General features: G+C 36.2%; 1 protein-coding gene and 2 long non-coding RNA genes across 9 annotated transcripts in view; 1 reads left to right on the top strand and 2 right to left on the bottom strand.

Annotated features, from left to right (window-relative positions):
• LOC122628698 (solute carrier organic anion transporter family member 74D) overlaps positions 1–27,824 on the bottom strand; it is an 87,703-nt gene that overhangs the window by 50,739 nt on the left and 9,140 nt on the right. Inside the window, exon 1 of one of the 7 annotated variants that reach the window (XM_043811229.1) lies at positions 4,628–4,711. The exons of 5 other annotated variants lie outside the window; for them this stretch is intronic. The gene's annotated coding sequence lies outside the window, so the exon portion shown is untranslated. Of the gene's footprint in view, positions 1–4,627; positions 4,712–27,824 lie in introns of those variants that run through there. One more of the 7 variants, XM_043811227.1, reaches the window with a different exon arrangement.
• LOC122628701 lies at positions 4,719–5,306 on the bottom strand. The gene is made up of 2 exons (XR_006327101.1): positions 5,079–5,306; positions 4,719–4,967 (listed from the first exon to the last, which is right to left on the bottom strand). It is a non-coding gene; the product is annotated as an uncharacterized LOC122628701 (long non-coding RNA).
• On the top strand, positions 20,749–21,731 carry LOC122628702. Its single transcript, XR_006327102.1, has 2 exons — positions 20,749–21,494; positions 21,573–21,731. It is a non-coding gene; the product is annotated as an uncharacterized LOC122628702 (long non-coding RNA).

The following is a 27,824-nucleotide window of genomic DNA, read 5'->3' as shown; positions in this document are numbered from 1 at the left end:
ATACTCCTATCTCTTTTTCTTCGCGAGATTAAAAAAAGAAAAAAAAAAAAAAGAAAAGAAAAGATAGAAAAAAAATCGAAGCAAATAAAAAATTCGTTCGTCGTTCGTCGTTCATCGTTTGCCATTGGTATTATCTAATAAAACTTTGATCTGTTGATATTCGATACAAGTTGGGCCAGTAGTTCTTATGTGGTTTAAAAATGAATGAAAATCAAAATGATTACTATTTTTTGAGACTTCTTATAGCGTTAATATAATGTGCAGATTTTGCAAAACGATAAAGCCTAACTCGTACAGTTACAAACCTGAAAACGAAAGCCTGAATAAAAATTCTTCGGGATAGGTAATTAGTTTTGAAAATCACCTTGAAACTTTTGAGGACTCGTTTAAGGATTTTTTGCTCGTTCTCTCCTCGTAATATTCCTTAAGATTTCTTTCTCTATCTCTCTCTTTTTTCTTTCTCTTTTTCTTTCTTTCTTTCTTTCTTTCTTTCTTTCTTTCGCAAAATGACCGAGATTGATACCTTCCCAAAAATGTTCTTCTCGCTCGTACTAACTCGTTACGGTTTCTGTCAGTTTATTTTCACGACGTTTTATTTACAATGTGGCCACTTCCAAAATGAATATTCATCGAGTTATTTCGGTTTTAAGTTAGCACGAAGAATCTACACTGAGAGTGTTAACGGTACCTGCCGGTAGCTTTAGTATCTGCGGCACGTTGAACATGGTATCTCTATATACATATATGTACATACATACATAAATACATATATGTAAGTTCGAAACGATCTTAGACAGCTTTCGTTCTGTCTAGCAGCATAAGCAAGTAAACTGCGAAAACGAAGAGACGAACATCGAAAGAGGAACGTTTTGAAAGAGAAATCGTTCGTCATTGAAAAAGATAAACATTTTCTTGCTTATCCATCGTTCGATTTTTATTTACATATAATTATATTATTTTCAACACATCGTCCATACGCAGAGGTAAATTTAGATGTATGTATGCATGTATGCATGTATATATATGTATGTATGTATGTAGGTACATATCTAAAATTCGTATCTATACGTTTTATCACACGTGCAAATTCAATGTAATTCGTATAAGGAATCTATTGAGACACAGAGAAAGAGAGAGAGAGAGAGAGAGAGAGAGAGAGAGAGAGAGAGAGAGAGAGAGAGAGAGATGGAGAGAACCAAACTGTCCTCTTTTTTTCTTCGACAGTTTTGCAAATGTCAACGGTACCACGTACACGTTTACAGTAGTTTAGAATTTTTCTACAAATGCCTAAACCTCTAACGGATTATTAACACGGCGTGCTTCTAACTACAGTAACGGACTTAAAGTGACTCACAATGCGAGATTTAATGTACAATGACAAAATATATACCTATTTATTACTTTTCTTTTTTTACTTTGTCTTCTTTTCTTCCTTTCTATTTTCCCTCTTCCCACTATTACTCTGTTATTAACACGTTGAAGCAACAACATATGAATAATACTCTATTTTTAAGCTTTTAAATTGAAGTTAAAAAAATAAGTTAGTGTTACTTACAAAAAGTTGTTATTCGAGCGATGTGAAAGAAAATAAATGATTATCTAAATTTGTCTAGATTTTATACAAAAATAAAAAAAAAGATAAATAAATAAATAAATAAATAAATAAATAAAAGGAACAAGTGTATAAAATCTTTTTAAAAATTTACAAATTGCTTTCAGTACGAAATTTAGGATCACAAAATTTTTGCACGTGAAAAAATTTTATACGAAAAGAAATAAAAAATAAATAAATAAAAAAATAATGATAACTTTTTTTTTTCCTTTTCATATAAAATATATGATAGACATTTTACATAAAATGAATATTAAAAATGATAACTTTATTGTATAAGATAAATTACATATTTTGTATATAATATGCATATATTAAAAACGATAACTTTTTTCATATAAAACATATTATACATATTCTGTACAAAATATATACTGAAACTTGTGAAATTTTTCGTATAAAATATATAACATGAAATATATATTTAAACTGATAACACTTTTTCGTACAAAACGTATTACACGTATTTCAGATAAAATATACGTATATTAAAAATGATAACTCCTTTCCTATAAAATATATTATACATGTCTTAAATTTTTGAACAAACTAAAGAAAATTTAAAAAATATTATTCTCAAGTGTAAACTTATAATTCTATTTTTAAACGTAAAATTATAATATAATTTTTAAATTGTGAAATATTTCTTTTATATATACTTTTCAAATACCTTGCGAAAATGGTGGAACACTTTAGTAGTCTAAAGAGAATTTTGGCTGGCACATGGCTAAGATGGAGGTAGAAGAAGAGAAGAAAAAGAAGAAGAGAAGAAAAAGAAGAAGAAGAAGAAGAAGAAGAAGAAGAAGAAGAAGAAGAAGATGAAGTTGGTGGGGGAAGAAGTAGAGGAAAGGAAGGGAACGGAGTGGCAGGTACACGAAACTCGTATTTTCTTCCTCCTTTTTCTTCCTCTTTTTCCACGGCATGCGTCGATGACGCATGGACCGGCTCCGACTTGCCGATCACGTTCTTTTTAAGCACCGAATTATACGCGAAAGCAAAGGATAAGGCGAATCACGGCGCCGTCCACACGACGGACCTTCAAAAATTCTCTTCTTTCTCGCCGAATTTTAAGTACGCGTTAAGTATATGTACCTTATCGAAAGCGACTTTTTTTTTTTATCTTAATGACGTTTTATCGTTCAACGAAATTCCATGATGCACGCCGTTAAAAGAGAGAAAAAAAAGGAAAGAAAAACATGTTTTCACTTCTGAAAAATTTCTACATTAATGAGAAACTCAAATACATTATATAAACATTAACTAAAGATTAGTTATCATATATATATATATATATTTCTTTTAAATCGCAAACAGATTTCTAATCGAATATTAATTTCATATAGATAAAATATCTAAACTACATACATTTTCTGTAAATTTAATAAAAACAAACTATCCAAAATTTATACGATTATCATTTAGCTGCTAAACGAAAGACACAAACGTCGAATCGTAAATACGTTTATTCTACTACTAAGTTTCCTATAAAAAAAAAAAATATCTCTAAATTCATATATATATATATATATATATATATATATATATACTTGATAAAATAAAAATTTAGACTCAAAAATTCTAATATCATCCCTTAACAGACGACAAACGTTCGAATGATATAACCGATCGTAGAAGACGAAATAACGTATAAGTTTCTAAGTGGATTATCCATGGAAAAGACCAAGAGAATAAATAAGACGGCGCGGACGTCTGTCCTGGTCGTCGAAACGAAAAGAAAGGAACGAGCCGAGGAAGGAAATAGGTTGGTAAAAACCGAAAGGACAGAGCTCGATCAATAAAGCGCCTCGGCGATGTTCGCTCGGTCGCGCTCGGCTCTACGTAGCGGAGAAAGTCGAGAAAACCTGATACGGGCTCGGGACCTTGAACGTGACACAGATCGAAGTGGGAGGAAAGATAGGGAGATGGAGGTCGATAAGCGGCTTTAGGCCGCACGATTCGAGTTCCGATAGATCAAACAACACACACTACGAATACGTGTTATGTACTTTTGGAAATAAATACACAGACGGACGGAAAGACGACAGAGAGAAAAAGAGAGAGAGAGAGAGAGAGAGAGAGAGAGAGAGAGAGAGAGAGAGAGAGAGAGAGAAAGAAAGAAAGACAGATAGACAGAAAGAGATAGACAGTTACAGAAATAGAGGACACACATTGAAAATAAAGATGTAAAACGTAGATACAAATACGCACGCATACACGCAGCCATGGACGCACGCACGCGCGCGCGCAGGTGTGTAGGACGTAATCAATGTTAAATAGTCATAGATAGTGATGGTTACGACATCAAAAGGATAATAATGACGACGAGGACGACGAGGACGACGAGGATAGTAGGTGTAGAAGAAGAACGTAGGTGGAGTTGACTCTTACCTGTCATATGGAGCGAGTGGAGGAGTGGATGCACTCTCGCGGTCGAGCTCGCCCGCGCGCGCACACAAATAGAGAGAGAGAGAGAGAGAGAGAGAAAGAGGGAGGGAGAGAGAGAGAGAGAGAGAGATATTTGGCGGGCTCGAAAATAGCAAGAGAGTCGGCCGCTATTTCTCGCGCGCTTCTCCGCACGCACGCACGCAGCCTTTCCGTCCAGTAGCAATCTACTTGCTTTGGTCTCTCTCTCTCTCTCTCTCTCTCTCTTTCTCTTTTTCTCTATCTGTCTCTCTTTCTCTCTTTCTCTATCTGTCTGTCTATCCGTCTGTCTGTCTGTTTGCCTATCTGTCTCTTTCTCTCTCTTTCTCTCTCTCTCTGTTTCTCTCTTGTTCTACCGGGTGTGTGCGCGCGTACGTACGTTCCTAGTCGCGTCGTTGATTCTATATTTCTCTCTCCTATTTCTTTTGGCTCGGTCAGTATATGTATATAGCTTAAAAGAATCTAAGCAGCAGTGATCTCGCGCAAGGAGAAATAAAAAAGAGAAAGAAAAAAAAAAAAAAAAGAAAAATAAAAGAATAAACAATTTAAAGGCCAGTTATGTTTCGTGATATTCCTAACCTATTCATATCATACCTTTAATATTTCGTCTCCCTGTTGTGCGTCGTGTCGAAGAAAAGACGCCACACTACTCTCTTCCTCTTCCTCTTCCTCTTTTACTTCTACGTCTTCTTCGTTTTCTTCTTCTTTCCTCTCAATTTCAAACTCGCTCTTTTTTCAAATTCACCTATAACACTTTTCTTTTTTCACGCAAGTATCATAACGATCGATCTGTCTCGTCGATCTATTTTTTTCTCCCTTCTTTCTTCTCCTCCTCTTCTTCTTCTTCTTCTTCTTCTTGTACGTCCTCCCTCTGTCTCTCTCTTCTCATCCTCTTCAAAAAACCCGTGTACACTCGGACCCTCGAACTCGATTACTATGACGCGTATTAATCGAGGATAATTTTTCTCTCAATTTCTAATATATCGTCAATAGACTTTTAGAGAAAAAAAAAAAAAAATGAGAGGACACCTATTAATGAACGCACCTTACCATGCACACGTGCGTGTGCTCCCTCTCCCTCTCTCTCTCTCTTCCGAGAGAGAAACGCCGGAATCTCTCCGCCTGCGGAGCGAGAGAGACGAGGAGATGCTCGCGGCTCCGCGGTTCGCGCGCGACTGACCGAGGGCGAGAGTCGTTATTGGGAGCAGAGCGCGTTCGCCCTCTCTCTCTCACTCTCTCACTCACTCACTCTCTCGCTCACTCGCTAGCTCGCTCGCTCCTTCTCCATTACTCGCCTCTCTCTCTCTCTCTCTCTCTCTCTCTCTCTCTCTCTCTGTCACTCTCAGACACACTCACTCTCGACTCCCGCCGCCGACCGCTCGGCGGAGCAGGCGCGAAACGAACGAAACCGAAACTCAAACTCGGCTTTCGCCTCCTCCGTCTTCGCTTTTCTCTTTCTCTCTTTCTCTTTCTCTTTCGTAGGGAGAACGTCGCGCGCGCGCACGTTCTCGAAGGCCCTCTCCCCTTCAACCTCCTCCGAAACTGGTCGGAGATGCTCCACTCTGCTCTCACTCGTTTCGACACTGTAATCGACTGCCCGTACTCCTTCTCACCCTCTTTCTTTCTTTCTTTCTTTCTTTCTTTCTTTCTTTCTTCCCTGGTTTACCCTTCCACACGACACAAAAGGGCCATCTCTAAGAGCCTCGTCCTTCTAACCGACCGATTTTCTCTACTAGTATTCTCTAATACTCACTTTTGTTCTATTTTTCTTTTTTACGTTTCGTTTTCAAAATTCAAACACGTTTCAATTGTGATGAAGAAATTTGTAAATATTTCTTTACGATGATGATACGATCGGTTAAAATCGGTTAAGATCGGTTAAGATCGGTTAAGATCGGCGTTAATAGGTTATCACGCGCTATGTTCGATTATAATCATCTTGGAAAATTACGTTGAGCGATATGAAAACGTGTTTGTTAGTTAAATGCATGCTTTTAAATAAACATACACATACTTACATACGTATTTAAAGGTTAACAGTATATGTATTTATATTATAAGAGAAAATTGATAGAAAATGAATGGACAAATCCCTTTAACGCGAAATATTCGAAATCGAAAGTATCTTCCCGCGCTCGAATCAAGAGGTCGCGCTCGATCTCTCGAATGCCGCGAGAATTCAATTTTCGTAATGGTCGATATTGTCCTTTGCGGTGTAGAATGTCTCTGTGTCTATCTCTCTTCAACCGCAGGAAACATCTTTCTTCTCGAAAACTCGACGTTACTCCGTCGTCGTCGTCGTCGTCGTCATTGTCGTCATTGTCGTCGTTATCGAGATTTCCGCTTTGGAAGACGAAACGTGCCAGTTAATTTCTCGTGGTTTTCTCGAAATAATACTTAAAAAAAAAGGAAAGAAAATAAATAAATAAATAAAAAGTACAAGAAAAAAATGATATGCGTAATTAATGACATAATAAAAAATCTTTGAAAATTTATTCGATGTGCCTTGTCGTTTATCGTCGAAAAAGAAAAAAGAGAAGTCGAAGTATTCGTAAAAATGGAATATCTTGATCTAGACAAAAGGAAAAAAAAAGAGAAGAAAAAAAATATACACGAGTTCCCATGCGTGTGTACAGGCAGTTAACAAGCTGTGAACATTTAACAATTATACGGAGTTTGACATACGATAAAGAGAGTCTCACATATCACGATCTATGTACACGTATACATACATATGTATACATATTTTAGAAGGTTGACGCTGCGACGAGAGATATTCGAACGATTACGTCTCTCTAGGTGATCGATAAGTGCCGTAGAGATCGTATACTAACCGTAATCCCGTCATGCTTGTACTTTCATCGATGTCGACGGAACTACAACTTTCACGATTACTTCAGACTCCGTGCGTTCCGTCGTGTACCCACTTAAGACCGTTGCCACGAATAGAAATCTTATTAAAACCCGATTCGATCTCCTCGAAATCGTATTGATCTTTATATGATAGATCAAAACTTGAACATTTACTTGATCATTTTTAGAATTTATTGATATATCAATGTCATGTATTATAAATATGCATTTACTTATGTATGTATATATATAATTTATATATATATATATATATAATTTAATAATCTATACTAATGTACTACTCTTAAAAAAAAAAAAAAAGGAAAAGAAGCATCTCTCATTGAGAATTTAACTCATTGAAAAAAATTTCACTAAATCTTCCGATCAAGTGAAAGGACAGCTCTCACTAATAAAAAACAAGCAAATCAATTTCGTCAGAGTTGATTGTCATGATTTATGAATATATCACAATGTCATACACACACACATACAAAATTAATGTTTATATAACAATATTTCTTATGTATATACTAACGTTTTACTCTCTCCCTCTTTGTGAAAAAAATAAAATAAAGTAAAATGGAATTAATTCATTGGCACGATTTTCATGAATGATTCGATCAAATAGATAAACAAAACTAAATGAATGAATAGAAATAAATTTTTGTCGGGGTTGAAAATTACTCGTAATCTATACTACTACAAGATATTGTATTATTTAAAGAAAAGAAAAGAAAATATATATATGTATATATATATATATATATATATATATATAAATATAAATATAAATATAAAGAAGCAAAGAAAAGAAAGAAAAACAACGGTAAAGGTATTAGCTCGTCGATAAAAATTTCACAAAAGTTTCGATCGAGTGAACGAACAGCGCAAAAAAAAAAATAGGAAAAGAAAAGAAAAGAAAAAAGAAAAAGGAAAGAAGAAAATAAAAAAGAAAGAAAAAATGAAAAGAAGGAAATAAAGACCGAACGGAAAGTGTTTCGCGTAAACGTTTTCGCGATTCCATTATTATTCGTTTCTCGTCATGTCGTCGCGATACATAGGTATACGTACATATGTAGTAACATACATACATATACACAGGTAGGTACATCCTGAAACGCGTATCACCGACGACGTGCTTGCGTTACGGGAAGCGAGGGATGAAGAAGAGTAGGAGAAGATTGAGGAGAGGGGGTGGAAGAGAGAGAGAGGGAGAGGAGAAAAGAGAAGGAAGGAGGAGAGGAGAAGAGAGGAGGAGGAGGAGGAGGAGGAGGAGGAGGAGGAGGAGGAAGAGGAAGAAGAGAGGACGTAATAGGACGTATACTACGCGGTTGGTCTCGCCAACGTAGAGCAAGCAGACTCGAAGACGAAGACGATCGAGGAGTCAAAGGTACCGTTAGACGAACACCGTCATCAGAATCTTCTATTGGCCGACGAACGGAACCCTCTGTATTAAAATCCAAAACTTTTACAATTCTAAAATCAATGGATTAAAAAAAAAAAAAGAAAAAAAAAACATTAATATGATTTTACAAAGAAAGATCGTTAAAAACGATTTTCTAACGAATTCAATTTGAAGTCCTTCCTACTTGGAATATCTTTCAATTCTAATTATTTTCTAATCGTTTCTTTCTGTCATTGTAAAATTTATTGTCATCGAGATAGACTGTCAAAATGGTTGGTCGTTCTTTAAAATTTGTGGAACAAAATAATAAGATATTGGGAGGGGGGGAGGGGGGAAGGATCGAGTTAGATTAGACGAGTAAAATCGATCTATCCACACGGAAGTCATAGGATCGATCGATGAAAGGCGAGGCTACGAGATACGAAATAGTTTCACGTTTTGGCATCGTACGAGATCACGTATAACGTTGTACGCGTAGTAAGTTAAATACTGTTTCGTGTCTGGCGAAATCGATGAATCGATAATATCGTAAAACATTTTCCTCTTCCTTGTTCCGTCGATACGATTATGTCGATACTTTTCTTTTTTTTTTCCCCCAATTTCTATCCGTATATTCTATAAAGTCAGTAACTCGTAAAGATCGTGAACAATAAAATGAAGAATCGTTAATAATTAAAAAAATAAAATGATCACATAAGAAATTAAGGAGAAAAAAATTTTTTGTATTATACAATAATTAAATATCTAAATGTAAAAAAAAAAAAAAAAAAAAGAAAGAAAAGAAAAGAGAGAAATGATTTAAAAAAATATACACGGAACTCTTTCCAGTTCGTATCACATTATGACTCTACGAACTATACGTATGTATGTACGTATATTATATATGTGTACTAATTGCACACACATAGTACCGTTTCAAAGTCGATGTCAATATCCGCGAAGGTGTTCCGTAACGTTCTTTTATTTTTATTTCCTTTTTTTTCTTCCTTTTTATCTTTTTTCTATTTCTTTTTTTTCTATTTTTAATTCTCCTTTCTTTTTTCTTTCACAAACCGCAACGTAGCACTTGTTCCAGCAGTTAGAATCGTAACATTATCATAAATGAAAGGATCTCGGTGCTCGGTTCTATGGCGAATGTAGATTGACCTTCGGCAGGGCAATCCGACCTTGGGCACCCCGCATAGGAATCAATAGAGCGACGGTAAGGATAGTCGCGTTCTCTCATAAGTGAAAGGATAACGAGGTCTATCCGTGTCTCTCGGTAACTCTCTCAGCTCGTAATCTTTGAAACGGAACACGGGATAGTGTCAACATCCGAAGGGATGAAATCATCTTTCTTATTTATACTACATTAATTTAAACAAACGAACAAAAAATTTCCATTTTTTAATAAACAGAATGTGATCATTAATTATAAATTGAAATACAATATAAAATATCTATTAATTTTTCGATCATAATTGCATATGCAAAATTTCATTTTTAAATGCGATAAATTTGATCATTAAATGCTATAATATTACTTGGGATATATAGAGAAATATATGGAAAGTATATGGAATACATATGAATGTTATATCGTACTAAATTTTTTTTAATAGTAATATATCTATGTATTACTATTACAATTTGCTATTTTTGTAACAATTAACGCGGGTTAGTACAATTTATTTATATTAATTTTATAGCCCTATATACTAGTATTATAATACTTTAAAATAACATAAAAAAAAAAATTCGTAAGTATTGTATTCTATATATCATTATAGACAGAATTCTATTTTCAATATTTATGGCAAAAATAAAAATTATTTAAGTAAATTTTTAATAAAACTCGTCGAAGCGAATTTTGAACTTGAGTCCTCGTTGGGAAGCGTAAATTTAAAATATAAACAGTGATAGCTTCGTACGCGGAAGGCGATCGGTAATTGGACGATTAAAATAAAGGAAAAATGCGAATGTACGCTGATAAGAAAGAGAAAAGTTGTCTCGTCAAAGGGCAATGAAGGCAAATGAACGATGGCACGAGGAACGTCGCGGTTCTGCAGCAGGCTCTGCTATGTCTCATGTACAATATGTGGGCCAGACAACAATAATTGTTCGGCGTTTCCTGGTATATTATACCGCATCTAATTGATACAGAGATGCCGCTGCTAATTCTACCACCGTCGTTGTTGCTATCTTTAGCAGTGCCATTTACCCTACCAAAAGGAAACAATATAGAGCTTAATATCCCCCGAGTGAACGAGAATAGGGGTGAGGAGGGATATGCAAGAGTCTCTTCTCTTTCTCTCTTTCTCTTTCTTTTTTCTTATCTAAAATTAATTTTTTTTATTTCCTAAGTTAATCTTTTTTTTCTTTATATTTATTATACATAGATTATATTTTAATATTTATATTTAGTATATATACATATAGACATATAAACGTACGCGAAGTTTAAAATTATATAAAAATTTAATTGATCGTTGATTATCACGATACGTATTTATATAACGGTAATTTAATAATGATGAAATAAAAATCAATGAAAAAGGGGAAAAATCTTAATAGGAATAAATCATGTATGCAGATAATCTATTGACAAAAAGAAGCAGAGCTGTCTATTTTATATTAGACAAGCGAATCGTTTCTCGCGTACAATTAATTTGTTTGTCGTTTGTTAGAACGATGTTGTAGGTCTAAACGAGACGCGTTGTCGATTGGATAGGAAGAGAGAAAGAGAGAGATAAAGAAAAGGAAAGAGTGCATCTGTCACGATGCATCTAACTAAATTCGCACAATAGGGCTCTCCTTCGCATAGATCAGCGATCGCTTATAACGTTGCATTGCTTCTCTTTTATTCCAAAGTCTCTCTTAACTCTCTTTATAGAGAATATACGATAAAGAAATCAATATAATTTATTATAAACAGAGTCTCCTTTCTTCTTTCTTTTTTGTTTTTTTTTTCTCTTTATTTCTTTTTATTTTTATTTTTTTTATTTTTTTAATTTTTCGACTCGAAAAGAATTAACAAACTTTTAAGGTTCTTTATAAAAAAAAAAAAATCTTTTTTTAAAAAAAAAAAAAGAACAAAACAAAAAACAGAGATGTCGTTTAGCGAACTAAAAATGTCATACGATTGAGATAAATAGAGATACGTCACCGGAAACATCAATTCCCAGTTTGAAAGTCATCCATGTGGTGGATAAAAATAAACGAGTTAACTCCGCGCGAAAGGGGTGAATTTATCTTTTCGAATGAATTTTTTAAGATCTCACCTCGAGATGCGAAGATCGCCGCGGACTTCGTTGCTTATTTTCACGCTCGCGAGAGGAGCATTTAACAGGCTCGTTACTTGTTCTCGCGACATAACGACAAGCTAAGATTTTCACCCTTGATACTGGACCAAGCCCAATTCGTCGTACCTTTAACTCGAGTTAAAAGAAATTCAAAAGAGAGAAAGAGAGAAAGAGAGAAAGAGAGAAAGAAAGAAAGAAAGAAAGAAAGAAAGAAAGAGCGAGAGATAGAGATATATTTGAAACGAATTTAAACTACCCAGACAAGTGTATACATAATTTATTTCTCTGTATGTCGCTTATTCGAAATCAAAAATGCAATCACGAATGAGATAAACAACGTATAGAATAACGTCATCGAAGACTTCATTTATCGATAAGAGGATAAACTTTACGAAGAATATATGCGTGTGCGTATTAAGCAAAATTTCCAGAAATCTAAGTTATTCGAAGTTATTTATAATAACAGCATGACGATTAACGTTACGTCCACCTAACGAGAATGAGATCCGAGTTCGTTTTATTCGTATTCTTTGATGTTTATTTTCCAGCAGAAACTCGGCCCTTCCCTTACGTCAAGCCACATTCTTTCAGAGATAAGATCTTCGTGGATCCCGCAGGCTTGACATAAAAATGAATCGCTCGAGAGCAGCGCCATCTTGGAAAGATTTTGTGCATATCTTTGTAACATTAAAGCGAATCTCCACTTCTTTTTCTTTTCCTTTTTTTCTACCTCTTTGTCTTTTTTCTTTTTGATTGATTATGAAAAGTACAAATATCTTTTTCTCTTGTTATAGAAATTATGAAGATTATTTGTACGCGCTAGATATATATCTACGGCCAAAATGAAAACTAATGATTTTTTTAACGATCTCTTCTTCATCCCCTTCGTACATATACATACATGTATATACAGATAACCCTCGTAATAATAAATAAATCGCATTATGCGAGATTCCAATTTAATAGAAAAAACGGGATTAATATCCAAACTTCTTTTTTATCATTTCTTCTTCTTCCTTTTTTTTTTTTTTTTTTTTTAATCATATGAACATCGACCCGAGGAAAAACAGGAACATCCTTTCATCTAATTCAAGTGATACAAAGAGAGATTAAAAACCAACAGGCGTATTTATTTTTAAAGATATGTAAAGTAATATGTAAATAAAAATCGCAAATTTTCAAGACCGCGTTGTATCGAAACAGTTTTGTTTAAGTACTGCGTTATACGCGGATTAAATATATATGTACATACGTATATAACGAGTATATTTCTCGAGTCGTTAAAGTCAATCTCGGTGGATGTCGCGGTGTCGATTGGTCAAAGTGCCGGAGGCGTCGCGCCTTCCGATAAAAGGCGTGAAACGCATTTGCATCGATATCTGGGCCAGTGCGTCTCGTTTCCCAATGAAGTCGTTAGGTCCGGCCGGTCTGCCTAATGACGATTCATCGTTGGATCGTTCCTTGGTTCAACGCACTTGCTCGATTCTCGGGGAATGATAAACTGCCTTTGCTAACGTGCAAACGAACGAACGCATGAATTCTCGTATATAAATTCGATGTATTGAAACATTTGTCGAGTGTCACTCAACAGTTCTACCATTACATTCAAATAACGACTATCGACATTTTTTTTTCTTATCATATTTTTTCTAAACGTTCGATCATTTTACTATTATCTTTCTTTCTTTTCTTTTTTTTGTTTTCTTTCTGCTTCTTTTTCTTTTCTTTTTTTTTTTCTTTTCTCTTTTTTCATTAAGCACAAAAACAAAAGGAAAATAAAGAAGATAAATGCGGAACGTTATTCTGTCGAAAAATGTTTCATTCGAAAAGATGACTCGGTCAAATTTCGTTGTCCGGTAATATAGGACACGCGATATTAGAGAGATCTAACTAATTTGACGTAAGGGACGGTAGAGATGTGACGCACGATAATATCAGTAACGCGCACGCCAACGGTAGGTCTCTCTATTGGAAAATTAGATCCAATCTAATGCGGAGAACAGAACGGAGAGTCTCACGCTCGTGCCCACGGACAGAGAAACGACGAAACGCAAGCATAACTCGAGCGAGCGCTTCTCACGTAAGTGACTATGTACGATCTACATACATAGTTATGTACGTACATACGTTACATATGTAAGTAAGTAAGTAAGTAAGTAAGTAACTAAGTAAGTAAGTAAGTGAGTGAGAGAGTGAGTAAGAAACTAAGAGAACGCGAAAGTTACTTTGCCCTTTTGGTAGCGACGATGCAACAGAAACAATGAAAAACCTTTGGATCGAGCTATCGAGTCTCCGAGAGATTTCTAATCCGAAAATTTTCTTTCGCTTACATACGTTACTATAATTCTTCGATAAATATTAATATTAACGTATAATTAATATTTTTTAATATGATACATCCGACGAATGAAACAATACGATACGCGTTAATTGTTGTGACCTTTATATATATAAACGTATCATATTTATATATATATATATATATATATATATATATATATATATATCGTTGGCCCTAACTCAATATATTTCGTCTGCCCCTTCCGAGAAGGCAATTATGCTTAAATTAGTAAATTAGACGTGGCTTGACTCTTCGCATTGTCGAAACTGGATTGGAATCTGTATGATCCACTCGACTCGTTCTCAGGCCACAATGTCCTTACGAGTTATACCTTCGAACGATCGCGAAAGGTCGTTAAGGTCGTGAATGACAGAAACATTATATTATATTTCATCTTATTTTATCTCTTTTCATTTCTCCAAATTATTCCATTGATTCGCGCGATTACTTTCGAGTCAACAAAAGTAAGGAATAAAAAAGCGAGGTACTCAAATTTGTGAATAAAAGAAGAAGAAAAAGAAGAAAAAAGGAAAGAAAGAAGAAAAATAAGAGGCGAAAAAAGAGAAAAAATAAAATAAAATGAAATAAAACAAAATAAAAGAAGAATAAAGTTAGCAAAAGGGGCGAATATGCGTTCGAGAAAACGAGATCTCGTATCTCGAAACGACCAGACGATGCACAGGGTGCACGTCTCCTTCTTAACTGTCTCTTTGAAGAAATCTGAGAAAGAGAGAGAGAGAGAGAGAGAGAGAGAGAGAGAGATAAAGAGAAAGAGAAAAAGAGAGACGAAGATTCTCAGTCGTTTCGAATCGCACGAAATACGTCGGATTCGAACGATCCGGTCGAGCCGGAATGACCTCGTTTCGCAATAGCCGCGAGACGAGAAGCGACGACAAAAGACGTTGAGAGAAGAGGAATAAGAGAGGGAATAAGAAGAATAGGAAGATCGTTGATACGCGTACGAATACATACATACATACGCAAGATGCATACGCATCGGTCGTTATCGATTACCAAGCGTGCCGATCGAAATGCAATCGTATGCGAATAAGAGTGTTAGGTAACTCGTTGTGTTGTGTGTGCCGATTTGTAAAATAGAAAGAAAGAAAGAGAAAGAGAGAGAGAGAGAGAGAGAGACAGAGAGGGAGGAGTCGTATCTTTTCACCTTGTTTTCGAGAGTTTCTCGCTTCGAGCTCGCTGAATTATTGATGAGAGCGAACGATCGGCAAAGCAAGCGAGCAACCAAGCAACCAACCGACCAACCGACCGACCAACCGACCAACCAACCGGCAGACAGAATTCAGATATACGCGTCGGTCGGTATGAACGCACACGAATGCAGGAGAGACTCGTAAAACGAACGAGCGGACGAGAGCGATTAATGCGAGCGACGATCGTCCGCTTTGACCGAAGTCCATCGAGGTCGCCGATTTTCGTACGAGATAGGGCACGCGTGTACGCTTTTCTGCTTCGATGAGCTTCCAAGGAGAATTCGAATCCTTTTTCTATCGCGAAGAGATAAAGAAGGAAAAAAAGAAAGGAAAGAAAGAAGGATCGATCATTAAAAAAAAAAAAAAAAAAAAAAAGAGAGAGAAAAAAGATTGGGAATCTTAAAAGAAAGAAGTAGATTTGACGATCTTATTTAAACAAAAAATATATGAATCGCGTGTTACGTTTGCAACGTGATCATTTTTAAAAGATCGATCGTTGATAAAAGCAAGATTTAGAGATTCCTGAAAGGAAAGAAAGAAGATGATAAATAATTAAAAGAAAATAAAAAGAAAAGAAGATTTGACGATATCGTTGAAACGAAGAATATATACGAATTATGTACGTCGCGCGTATAATAAATATAACGATTATCGATACAATTTCAATGACTATATTCGTTTGATAATTTTCCTTGTGTTCCAAACGCGTATTACTAAACGCATAGTAGTATCAGCGTCAATATTTTCTCTTGACAGAACTCAGAAACGGAAGGAAGATTTGCAATGGGGAGTCGCTCGTGACCTTGTCTCTTTGGCGACGTCCCCTATTTTTTTCCCCCATTCTCTGGATTAAATTCGAGATGTAAAAAACTCAAAACGAGCTACGGGTAACTCGATCCATCGGATTCGCGGCATTAATTCCAACGCAGATTTTCTCTCTCTCTCTCTCTCTCTCTCTCTCTCTCTCTCTCTCTCTCTCTCTCTCTTTCATATATACATATATAGACAAAAAGTGAGAGAGAAACTGAGAGAGAAAAAGAGAAAGATGAAGAGAGGAAGAGAGAGAGAGAGAGAGAGAGAGAGAGAGACGTGTGTACTACTCTCCCTCTCTATGTATCCCTTCCTTGTCCTCTACAACGTCCTACCTCGTCCCCACCCTCGCATCCTCATCATTTCGCATGTGTTTTATGCGTGTGTACCTATGTATATATGCGTCACATCGAATACTCACAGACTCTTCCGTCCCTTTCTCACCCTTTTCTCGTCCCTCTCCCCAACTCTTTTTCTCTCGGAAGCTACAACTACGACGTTCGTCCGACAACGGGGCAGGATCTAAGCCTGCTTAGCTTAAACTGTCCTCGACGAAAGAGAAAATATGGTTAGTTTCGATGGACTAACGTTGCTATCGTATATTTGTACTTTTCCCCAAAGGTCAGAGACGTGAATCCCTTTTTGGAAAGTAAATACATTTGTTATTAAAGAAAATCTACCCTTTTTCTCTTCTTTCTTTCTTTTTTCTTTTTTTTTTCTTTTTTTTTTTTTTTTTTGGTTAAGAAAAATAGTACGTTATAGAAAAATGTTATACAAAAAATTCTATTATACGATTTCTGGTCTTTGTTATATTCAAAATAGACTGAATAACTATAAAAGTATTTTTTTTTTTTTTTCCTTTCCAATAATACGTCTGTGTATTATCGAAGAAAATTTCTTTGATAAAAATGATAAAAGTGAGATATAGAAAACTATTAAATAACAAATTCTCTTATATAAATTCTACTTTTATCCAGATAATATTAAGGATAATAATAAAAATAAATTATTTCTAATGCGAAAGTATGTACCCGTCTATTATCGAACAAAAGTTCATTTTAGTTAATATAGACATGTATAAAACAACGAGTTCTCTTACATAAACTCTATGGTACTATATTATCCAGAGGAACATTAAAGATAAATAAAAAGTTTCATAGTTCTGACATTTCCAATATCATATCCAATATCATAAATCAACAAGAGGGTAAAACCGACTATAAAAAACTATGACAATGAGTTCATTCTGATATCAATACGAAAGGAGCATGACGATGAACATAGGCCAGATTTATGTAAACGCGTTAATAGCGTTGAATGCTTCGTCTTGTAAGCGGAGCAATTCGAACGCTTTGGGAGTCTATCGTGATGCGTTGGAACGAGGAGGGTTCTTGTGAAAAAGGAAGACGTCGAAAAGGTCGCTCTCGAGAAAAGAGAAGAAAAAGGAGAGAAAGAAAGAGAAAGAAAGAGAAAGAAAGAAAGAAAGAAAGAGAGAGAGAGAGAGAGAGAGAGGGGATGGGATCGTCTCGAGAACGAATCCTGATGGTAAAGTCGAGAGAGGACTTTGGGCCATGCCCTCTTCCGGCGCGTCGCACGGCGTGTCCTCGCTGAGATTAAACTGCCGATCGATGTGTCTGTGTGTCTGTGTAGACCAGAGTGTATATGTACATACATACATGCATACATACATACATATATATATATATATACACATCTATATGTTTGTAAATGTTACGTGTGATCGATGCGTCTGTGTAACCATCGTATATGTTGTCTATGTACCATATATATATTTCTGTGCATATATGTATGCATGTATATGTTGTACGCACTCCTCACCACGGCCACACCCCTCGTCGATGTTTCTCCTTTGCTCGGCACTGCCAAACTTCGAGGAATCGATACTCGTGTATCGCAGCACCGAATCAGCCGAACGCGCCTGTCTCTGCGTCGCAGTCTCGACGTGCCACGCCGCGCACATCCGCTTATGAAAGCGAACGTTTTGCGAAGCCGTTGCAAACGACGACAACCCGACAACGACGACAACGACGATGACGATGACAACGATTTAACTCGGCTCAGCTAAAATACCTTCTTCGAATAACTCTCTGATAAACGATCAAATATTCTGCACCCATTAACACACTCCTTTTCGAAGCAAAGACGACTTTTCACCTTTACCGATTCTCCGATACTTTGCTCTCTACGTGATCTATACCATATTCCCTCCTCCTCGTAACATCCTCTTCTCCGTCACCCGCTCACCTCTACCTTTACTCCGAGTTCACGATGTCATGTATTCTAGCTCGAAAAGCTACGGGGTATCTAGGATATCTATCTAGTCCATCGACTTTCGATATTAGGATAGATCGATTCGAATGATACAATACGTATTGAAAACACGTATGGAAATTTACATCGGTTACACGCTATTGTTCTCAATCTTTTTATCGGCTATAATATAATCTGTTCGAAGGTTACAATTCTTCATGAAACATTTCAACATTTTCGCATTTTCCGTACGTCTCGAATTGGAAGACAGATGAGATACTTATACATATACATATATGTATATATATATATATATACATATAATATATCGTTTCATTTTTTATTAAAATACACACTGAGAACATGATTGATTCGTCTCTCACCAACTTGTCCCCAGAGACAGACGCGGTCTTCCCCCGATAGTAATCAATGTTTTATACCGGTGAGTAAATATACTTGGTGAGTCTGTGTTTATACCACTTGCACTTGTTTACCATTCGTTTTGGCTTCTCAAGAGTCGTTCCCGAAAGCTTCTGGAGGTCCCTGGACTATAGCAGGGCAGTCTCGGGTCGCGGTTAAGGTCTCGTTGCTCGATGTCGGATTATTTTGGACGGGCATGTAGGTCATCGAGAGACGAGAACATACGGGATGAAGTTGCTTGTGTTTTCCTACATATATATATATATATATATATATATATATATATATGCATATATACATATATGTATCTATACGTTTGCGTGTGCGTATGCTTAACCACGACTCGACAGAGTGCGTGCAGTCGCGCAGTCAGTTCGGCTGTATTTACCGGCCAGATTGAAACACAATCGATTTAACGAAGAGAACGAACCACTAGCCGAGGGCCAAGGGCGAATCTCTTAAAACTCTGATTCACCTGTTTGGCCTGCACGGCTCGAGCTTCGCCTAGGTCAAAACTCAGCCGGCTTCGTGCCTCAAGTACTTCGATGTTTCGAGTCAATCAACGACGATTGATATAAACTGTTTAACGATTCGACCTCGGCTAAGGTGACACGTAGTCGTAGGCTGAGATCCGATTTCTTTCTCGTTCATCTTTCTTCCTTTCTTTCTTTCTTTCTTTCTTTTTTCTTTCTTTTTCTGTTTATTTTTCCTGCATTTCTCTTTGTGTTTTTTTTTACCGTCTAGTTGTATATCGATAAATATATGTATAAATGTGTCTATCTGGATACGATTGAAAGAAGATAAAAAGATGGAAAGAAATGACGAAAATGAAATTGACGTTTATAAAAATAAAAAAATTAAAGAAGTGTACAAATCGGAAGGCATTTAAATCATCTCTTACAAAAATATATGTAAAATGGACGGACTCAAAAGAACGCATACATTCGTGAATATTAGTACGAACAAGAAAGAAAAAGAAAAAAGATACTTGCAATCTTCGTGAGAGAATGATAATTTCGATTCTTACGTAAGACAAATTTAAGACAGACCTATAAATATATCGAAAATGTAAATTGTTAAAGAGGAAAAGAGGAAAAGAGAGGAACAGCGATACATTAGTACTAGTCGCCAAGACTGTTTTCAACAATGTTCAACAAATATATGTATGCCCATACAAAATAACATTAGTTGGCAACGTTCCTTCACGTAATTACTGCACCTGTGCTCTCTCTGTCATATCTACGTACGACTACGCTCGACGAGATAAAGAGATGGATATAGCGGTGTCACCAGTGGATTTCGAAGCTTCCAAGCTTGCAAACGTACAAAATAATATGATGTTAATGACCTGAAAGTGACGAAGATAAACGTCTTACCTTGACTCTCTTTTTACTTCCTTCGAACTTTGATTTATTTTACGACGATAATAACGTTTTTATTTTATTTTTTCTGAAATCGAAATAAAAAAATATATATATATATATAAGCTAGAATTGAAATAGAAAGACAGGACACGTTCGATAGTATTAAAAATCGGGAAAGGTCGATAAAGATCGGTAAGAATCGATGATGCCAAAGATTTCTTCATTTTTTCTTTTTCTTTTTCTTTTCTTTTTTTTTTTTTTTTTTGGTCTACGCAAGACCGTAATATATTCTTTCAAAGAAACGCGTACGATGGCGCAAATCGGTTGGCATCACCTTCGAATCTTCTTTAGAATGCAAATCAGTCGAAGGTGAACGTACGAGGACGGCTTCTTTTCAGGCCTGTGCTTACGGTTAGTCCGGTAAGTGCCACGAAAATAAACGGAACGATGATAATTGATCGGAGCCACTTTGTATTCATAGGGGAATATCGTAACTCGTCGGTGAAACGAGACAGTGTATAGGATATACCTCGTGAAATCGTGTGTCCCGGACGTCTATAAACACCTTACAGATAAAATTTAGAAAAGTTTGAGGATATCGTTTGAAAATAGATATTATTAACATATAGAAGATTTGAAATTTGAAGATGGAACACGACGAAGAAAACATATTCACTTGTCCTATTATGCGGATATATATATATATATATATATATATATATATATATATATATATATATATATATACATATGTACGTATGTATCTATAGTAGGATAGGGATCGATTTGAATGAATCGTACAAAGGATATGGAAGGGATAAATATAGGAAGGAAAGTAATAGACGAAAAAGGAATTTCCAAGAATCAGAAAGATGGAAAAGGGAGCGAGGAAGTAAGCGCGGCATGGTAAGAAGAGGAACACGAGTGGCTTCGATATAAAGTCGCCCAGGAGGACAGAAATACAATCCCTAGAAGAGAGCTTCTCTTTGGTCGTAGGTATATTGGAGAGCTCGGAATAGGCAAGGTATCCAACTAGTAACCCACACTTTAGTATTCTCGCGGTGTCGTTCCGTGGTGGTGTTGTCCCGTGGTGTGCCGTACCGCGGTGTGTCGTACGAGGAGACTTCCTCATTCCAGAATCGAGCTATTGTGAAGTCTCCTCCCACCCCAGCTCACCCCTACCTCATCATATGCCCACCTTCCACTTCTTACTCTTCTCTTACTTCGCGAGGCCCAACCGCATTACTCGAACGATGCTTATTTACTTACTTGGTTCGTTCCTTTCGCGGAAAACCATACTCTTCCCAAAGCAATTTTCTTTACTCCCAACGTGTATTCTCTATCCCTTGTGTATCTTATGGTTTAAATCCGAGACCTCCATTATTCTTGGTGCGACTTCACGCAGCTTTTCGGAGAAACGAACGTTTGAAATTACCACAGGAGTGTTTCTAACTTTTTGCCATATCCTATGATTTTGCTCGGTCTTATCGGATATAAGTATTAAAGTATATAAGGGATACCGATTATATTTCACGTTTAATCTCTAATCAGACATTTTTCTAACAAAATATCTTTTGTTTTAGGATCGTAGAACCTCGCCTTGGACTATCTCCAGCAATAGCGAACATTCCTAACGTTTGACGTTGCTTCTAATAGTAAACACAGAACCTGGCAAAGTTTGATAGAGAAAGAGAGAGAGAGAGAGAGAGAGAGAGAGAGAGAGAGAGAGAAAGAAAGAGAGACCACAGTGGAATAACAATATAATGCGTATCTAGCACGCAAGACGAGTGACATCGATGAGTACACGTTTCTCTCTCCACAACCTCTTCATTTTCGTTTAATCAGTAATCACTATTCATACCAAACATAATCACGATAGCTACAATGGAGGATGCGTAACAACAAGCTCGTTAATTACTTTATCACTGATGTATAAAAATTAAACTCACGTTGAAAACATTGTCGAGAGAAAACAAACTCGAATATTTAACGCGAACAAATTTCGCATGTGAAAAAATATAAGCAGACTACTTTTGTTAGTCGTTTTAACGAAAGAAATTGGTCGAGACACGAATTAGTTCGAGTAAGATATAGTAAGCCCATATGTCGATCCGTGTTATTTGAAGAGCTTATCGCGGATAAACGCATCGCGCGTTGTCGAGTTTGTACTATCTGTATTATAGAGAAACAAAACGAGAAGTTTTCTATACGGTATAAGTTGAATGAGATTGATCAGCGAGATCTCGTGGAAATAACGTGATCCAAATGCGATGATTACAAAATGTTTTTGCGGTATTGGGCTTGGAACACGAGTAAAATGATAAAACCATAATGTCGCCATAGCGTATCGTAGTATTGGCAACGTATACTGGTAGTAGTAGTAATAGCAATGGTAGTAGCAGTACATAAGGCACAGGTAGTACGAGAAAAGCAAAGAGTTAAATGTCAAAGCCTCCCCGCAGCAACAACAGCAATAATAGTAACAGTAACAGCAGCAAAGTAGCTGGGTAAGCAATAGGCAAGTAAAGCAGAAGGCAGGCAAGCAAGCAAGCAAGCAAGCAAGCAAGCAAGCAGGCAGGCAGACAAGCTAAGCAAGCAAGTAGCAAAGGCATAGAGAGTGCCATGTTCGATGAATATAAAAAATTCGAGACCTTGTTCGACTGCATCTGGGTCATACAGCGCGTTCGTTCGTAGTCTAACGACGACGCAAGACGTTCTAAGTGGAAAATGAGTGGCTGCTCACTTGTGCTCATAAGGTTAAACGAGTGTGGTGCAAGCAGTTCTCGGTGTAACGATGTTAACGATGATCGCAAAGGAGAAGGCATCTCCAAGTGGAAAGACGTTTATTGTTCGGTGACATTGGCAATGTAACGAACGGAGAAGCGTCGTAGAATTTTTTGGGGAGAACGGATTGAAACTCTAAAAAACGCGACCGATAACATGACGAATAACACGAGCAACCTAAATCCCATTGTATTTCATTGCACAGTGACAGCACGTTGTGAAACCGCTTTTATATCCATTTAAATGTCCAAGTGGAAATCCCGATCGTATCGAACATAAAAATCTAAATAGCTAACATTGTCCCTAGAAACGAACGAACAGGTTCGAGCTCCGCTCATCGTTCTACGTCGATGGAAGATAACTTAAACGATCGTTACTTTACGAGGTAGAAATATCGTTGCGAGAAGGTGAATCTATTCGATCGACTCTCCGCATAGTCTATCTCTCCTTCAACTGGTTGGATTTCTTACTTATTATTCGCCGGATTGTGTAACGATCTCTACGATAGTGCCAACATAAGGACCTATCCGTCTGGCTCGCGAAGGTAAAGGAATACGTCTATGAGCGAATATCACAGTGAACGTATAGATATCTTCTTTTCGATCTCGAATAAAACGAGAATGAAAAGAAAAATTCAACATGGTATAAAAATAAAATCAACACTATTAAAATCAACAATTACGATTAATGATGAAAATCAAATCTCGTCTGTTAGAGAACACGTGAGAATTCGAACGAACGAACGCAAAAGGAAAATCGCGTTCACAAAAGTGTGTCAAAGGTCACACGCATGATACTTATTGTCTATTCCTTAATCGTGATCATCGTGGGCGCACACTAGAGAGTCCTTCGACTATAATATCCATGTCTCTTGAACACAACGCGCACAGGTGAAACGCTCCATGTAAAGACGAGAGTGATAGCTTATTGTGATGGAAACAATGGACACACAGTGATCGGGAATTTACAGCTACCTACTCGTTTATTGCACACACTATGTATTCTACGCTATATATCTACCTGTTCCTCGATGCTGAAATAGTGAAAATCTTTGCCCGTTGTAAAGCAACTCGCGTTCCATTTTACGATATATCTTCGATCGAATATTCCTCATCGTTTCGATGTTAAACGAAAGAAAAAGTAGTTCGAGTCGAACGTGAACTATGACGACAATCGGAAATCAATGAAATCGTTCATATTCTTCACCGATAATAAAATTGTCGGACAACTTGTCGTTGATCGATCGATCGATCGTCTTATGAAATTGCTCCAATAAATTTTTAACCTGTTAATCCTGTATAAGGCCATGCAATTTTTGAAGTTATATATTTAATTATCTGTATTTCTTAAATTCGATCTCATTTTATAGCTATACGAACTTAATCCAAAGTTTTTCTTTTTTTTTTTTTAATGTAGATTATACAATATATAAATACAATATCAATATACAATATCAAAAGTTTCTAAATGATTTTAAACAACCAATTATTCCTTTCCGAAAAATATTTCTAGACTCGTAGTTTTACGATCTGAAAAACAACAACAACAAAAAATTAGCTCAAAAAATCTCGGAAAGAAGTAATTGATTTTTAACGTGACTTTTAGCCAACCTAGGAAATCTTTTTTGTTTTTGAGAGATGGAGGTTCAACCTTATATAAATAATGCCGTAAGTTTCACGGTATAGGATTTTTCTGTAGACACGAATAAAGATTAATATTATAATAGATTAAGAATCTACGAATGTAATACATTATTAATGATCAAGGCATAATAAACTATTTCAAAAAAAAAAAAAAAAAAAAACAAAGAATCAAAAAGCTGCTTAGAACAGATTTGGAATTCTCACGCAGGTGAATCAATGATAGACGATTGAACGAGGGGTGGTTTCCGAGGTGAATCTTCGGTTAGTTTAGCTGGAATCGGTCGAAGTGGGTCGTAGTCCTGTTTCCTCTATTATCGCGCATTTACGTCACGTGCCCCAGTTTCCCGCTCGTTTAGATCGGCTCGGGTTAACTCGTGTCCCTTTCTATAGAAAGAACTTTACTCCGAGATGGGAAAAATATCCCATTCGTTTGCCTATTTTCCATGTCTTTTCTGATATTATAATTCACGATGACGTTGACGAAACAATCAGTATTTTAAATAAATGTGATTAGTATTTATAATAAAACATAAGTATCTATAATAAAGAGATACAACCCTGACATTTAATTATTTCTCTACCGACCAAAATATTCATGTATACTGATCATTCATTTGTACAAAATATTTATTATCAATAAAATAAAATCAAAATATTGATCGAATAAATAAAAGTGTCAATAAATGTATCTTATATTTGTTTTCTTTTTCGTTGACTTTCATTTACGCACATTCTCGTAATAATAATAAGAATATTTCGTAAGACACCGAATCTAGAACATCGAAATGTTTCGGATCTTTATAACGTTAATGCGGAATACATTTGTCTACGGCAAGGTTTTCCAAACTTTTATGGGTTTATGGGCCGAGACCCACTTTCGAAAACGGTAATTTATCGCGGCCCACTCGGAAAGTGTAATTGATGTCGAAAGTTGATTGATAAGCAATTTAAAATTTATTTCGATATAAATTTGAGAGTTCAAAGAAATAAAACAAAAATAATAATAATTCTCATTTGATCTTTAACTCAATCAATTTTGAATTATTCGTCCAACGTTTTACGATAATAAAAGTTCTTCTGTATAATCAACATTTAAAACTATTTTCATATTTCGAATATTTAACGCGATCCGCACTTTGGGAATCTCTGGTTTATAGTGTTTTTTTTTTCTCTTTGTATGTTTGTGTGTGTGTGTGTGTATGTGAAAGAAAGAGAGATAGCATGAGAAGCAAGAAAAGAAAAAAAGAAAAGAGCCGGAATAACAGTATGAGTCCTCTGGAAGTCCTGCTGGCCGGTCGGCCGGCCGGCCATGACCGCTCGATTATCGAACCACTCGACCGATCGAAATGTCTCCGTTCTCCGGCAATGACCTTTTCTTCTTCCTTGCCGTTCTTTTTCATCCTCGTGTGTCCCTGAATGCACTTGGGAAACGGATAACGCGAGAGTTAATCGGAGAAAAGAAATTAAATCATTTTTTAAATCGGAAAAGGAAAACGACTTGGTAAAGTTGAAAAATTTGCATTCTTAATTTGCGAAATCGATCGATATTTAGGTTCGATCAGAACAGACGTAAATCGAGAAACGGAGAAGAAAAAGAAAAAGAAAAAGAAGAAGAAGAAGAAGAAGAAGAGAAGGAGGAGAAGTGAAGGAGGAGGAGGAGGAGAAGGAGGAAGAGGAGGAAGGGGCTGTATCGTCGCCAAAGAGGATGGAGTGGCGCCAAACGGCGTGGATGCGATTCGAGTTCTCGGCCGAATAACAAGTAAATCAAGCGTGTAATTGGAATTCAATTCGCACAGTGGCACAGATACAAGGCATTACGATTCCATCGGCAGCAGGCTCGTGCAAGCAAGCAAGCAAGCAAGCAAGCAAGCAAGTAAGCGAACGAGCAAGCGAGCAAGCAAGCAAGCACGAGTATAAACGCGTCAAGTAGGGTTCTGTAATCTACGAGTAAATCGCCTCTTTACGACGATAGCCTTTCGTTCTATCGTATCCAAAGAAATTGATACGTGTAATCTGCCTACGTATACGGGTATACGTGTTAACGTGGTAAATGTGCTCATACATTTAAAACCAAATTAACATCTACTTTTTTAATTAATTAATTAATTAATTTATTAATTAATTAATTAATTTATTTTTGTTTTTCTTTTTATAGTTTTTGAATTATATTGAATGGATTATTATGATTACTCAACTAAGACTCGTTTGAAATCTTAATTCACAAAGGAAATAAAATCTATGGATGAGTTAATATCATGCAACACAGTATTACACATGGTGAAATAAAACGAATTCCTTTTTCGAAGCGGAAAGTGTAGGTATGCGCTAATGAACGCGCTCCGAACGAATCGCTAGGTGGGCGTAAGAATGCTAGTGCGGATCGTAAATTATAATAAGAAAATAGATAGTACAGGGATTGCTTCTGCATCGCCATTGTAGTTCGCGCCGAGTGAAAAGCCACGAGCGTCGTAATCGACTCGAGACGGAATTCAATGTTTCTACCCACGGAAGTAAAGAGAAAAGAAGAAGTTTTGCTCTTCGTTCTGTACATGAAAACGATAAGATCAGACTAACAGAGAAAGAGATATTTCAAAAAAAAAAAAAAAAGAAGAAGAAGAAAATAAAAAATCTAAACGACCGATCTTCTTATTCGATCTTCTTGTTGTTGAAGAAAAGAAACACATATTACACATTTAATCTGTATTACCTTTTTTTTTTTACAATTAACCATTATTTACGTGAGAAAATATTGAAATGGATACAGCAATGCTTTTAAAATATTATCTTACGAGTTCTCAGAGCCAACGAATCCTATTCGAGCCACACGTTTCTACAGTGTTGGCTCAAAAAGCTTCTTGGTAATTATAAAAACCAATTTCTCCTTTTTAAGAATTTTTAGGCTAATTTGTGTTTCTCTTTCTTTCTTTTTCTTCTTTTCCCCAGATAGTAAAACTATAAAACTAACTTGTGAAATTACAAGCTTAATTAAGAATTCAAAAAATCGCGAGAAAATTACATAAAAACTTTGGGCCATCCTTTGTCCGCAAACATGTATAGAACGTATCTATATATAATTTGCTAATCATAGCAACACGATGTTTCTAACTCGATTTTTATCGACGTAAAGAGAAAGAGAGAGAGAGAGAGAGAAAGAGAGATAGAAAGAGAGAGAGAGAGAGAGAGAGAAGAAGGAAGGGTGCACGAAGAAAAAAGGGGATGATAGAGAAGGGTTCGAGGAAAGGAGAAATGGTATCATTGAAAATAGCGGGCAATCCGTTATCATGTAGTGGGGAGGAATAAAAGTGTGAGAGAGAAAAAGAGAGAGAAAGACAGGACGAGGGAGAGAAAGAGAGGGCGAGAGAGAGAGAGATAGAGAAGGTATAGCATAGAAGGTTAACAAAATCAATA

The sequence above is a fragment of the Vespula pensylvanica genome, chromosome 4 (assembly GCF_014466175.1).
Source record: "Vespula pensylvanica isolate Volc-1 chromosome 4, ASM1446617v1, whole genome shotgun sequence".
Classification (NCBI taxonomy): domain Eukaryota; kingdom Metazoa; phylum Arthropoda; class Insecta; order Hymenoptera; family Vespidae; genus Vespula; species Vespula pensylvanica.
Note: the sequence above shows the minus strand (reverse complement) of the source record. Positions and strands in the feature narration are given on the sequence as shown.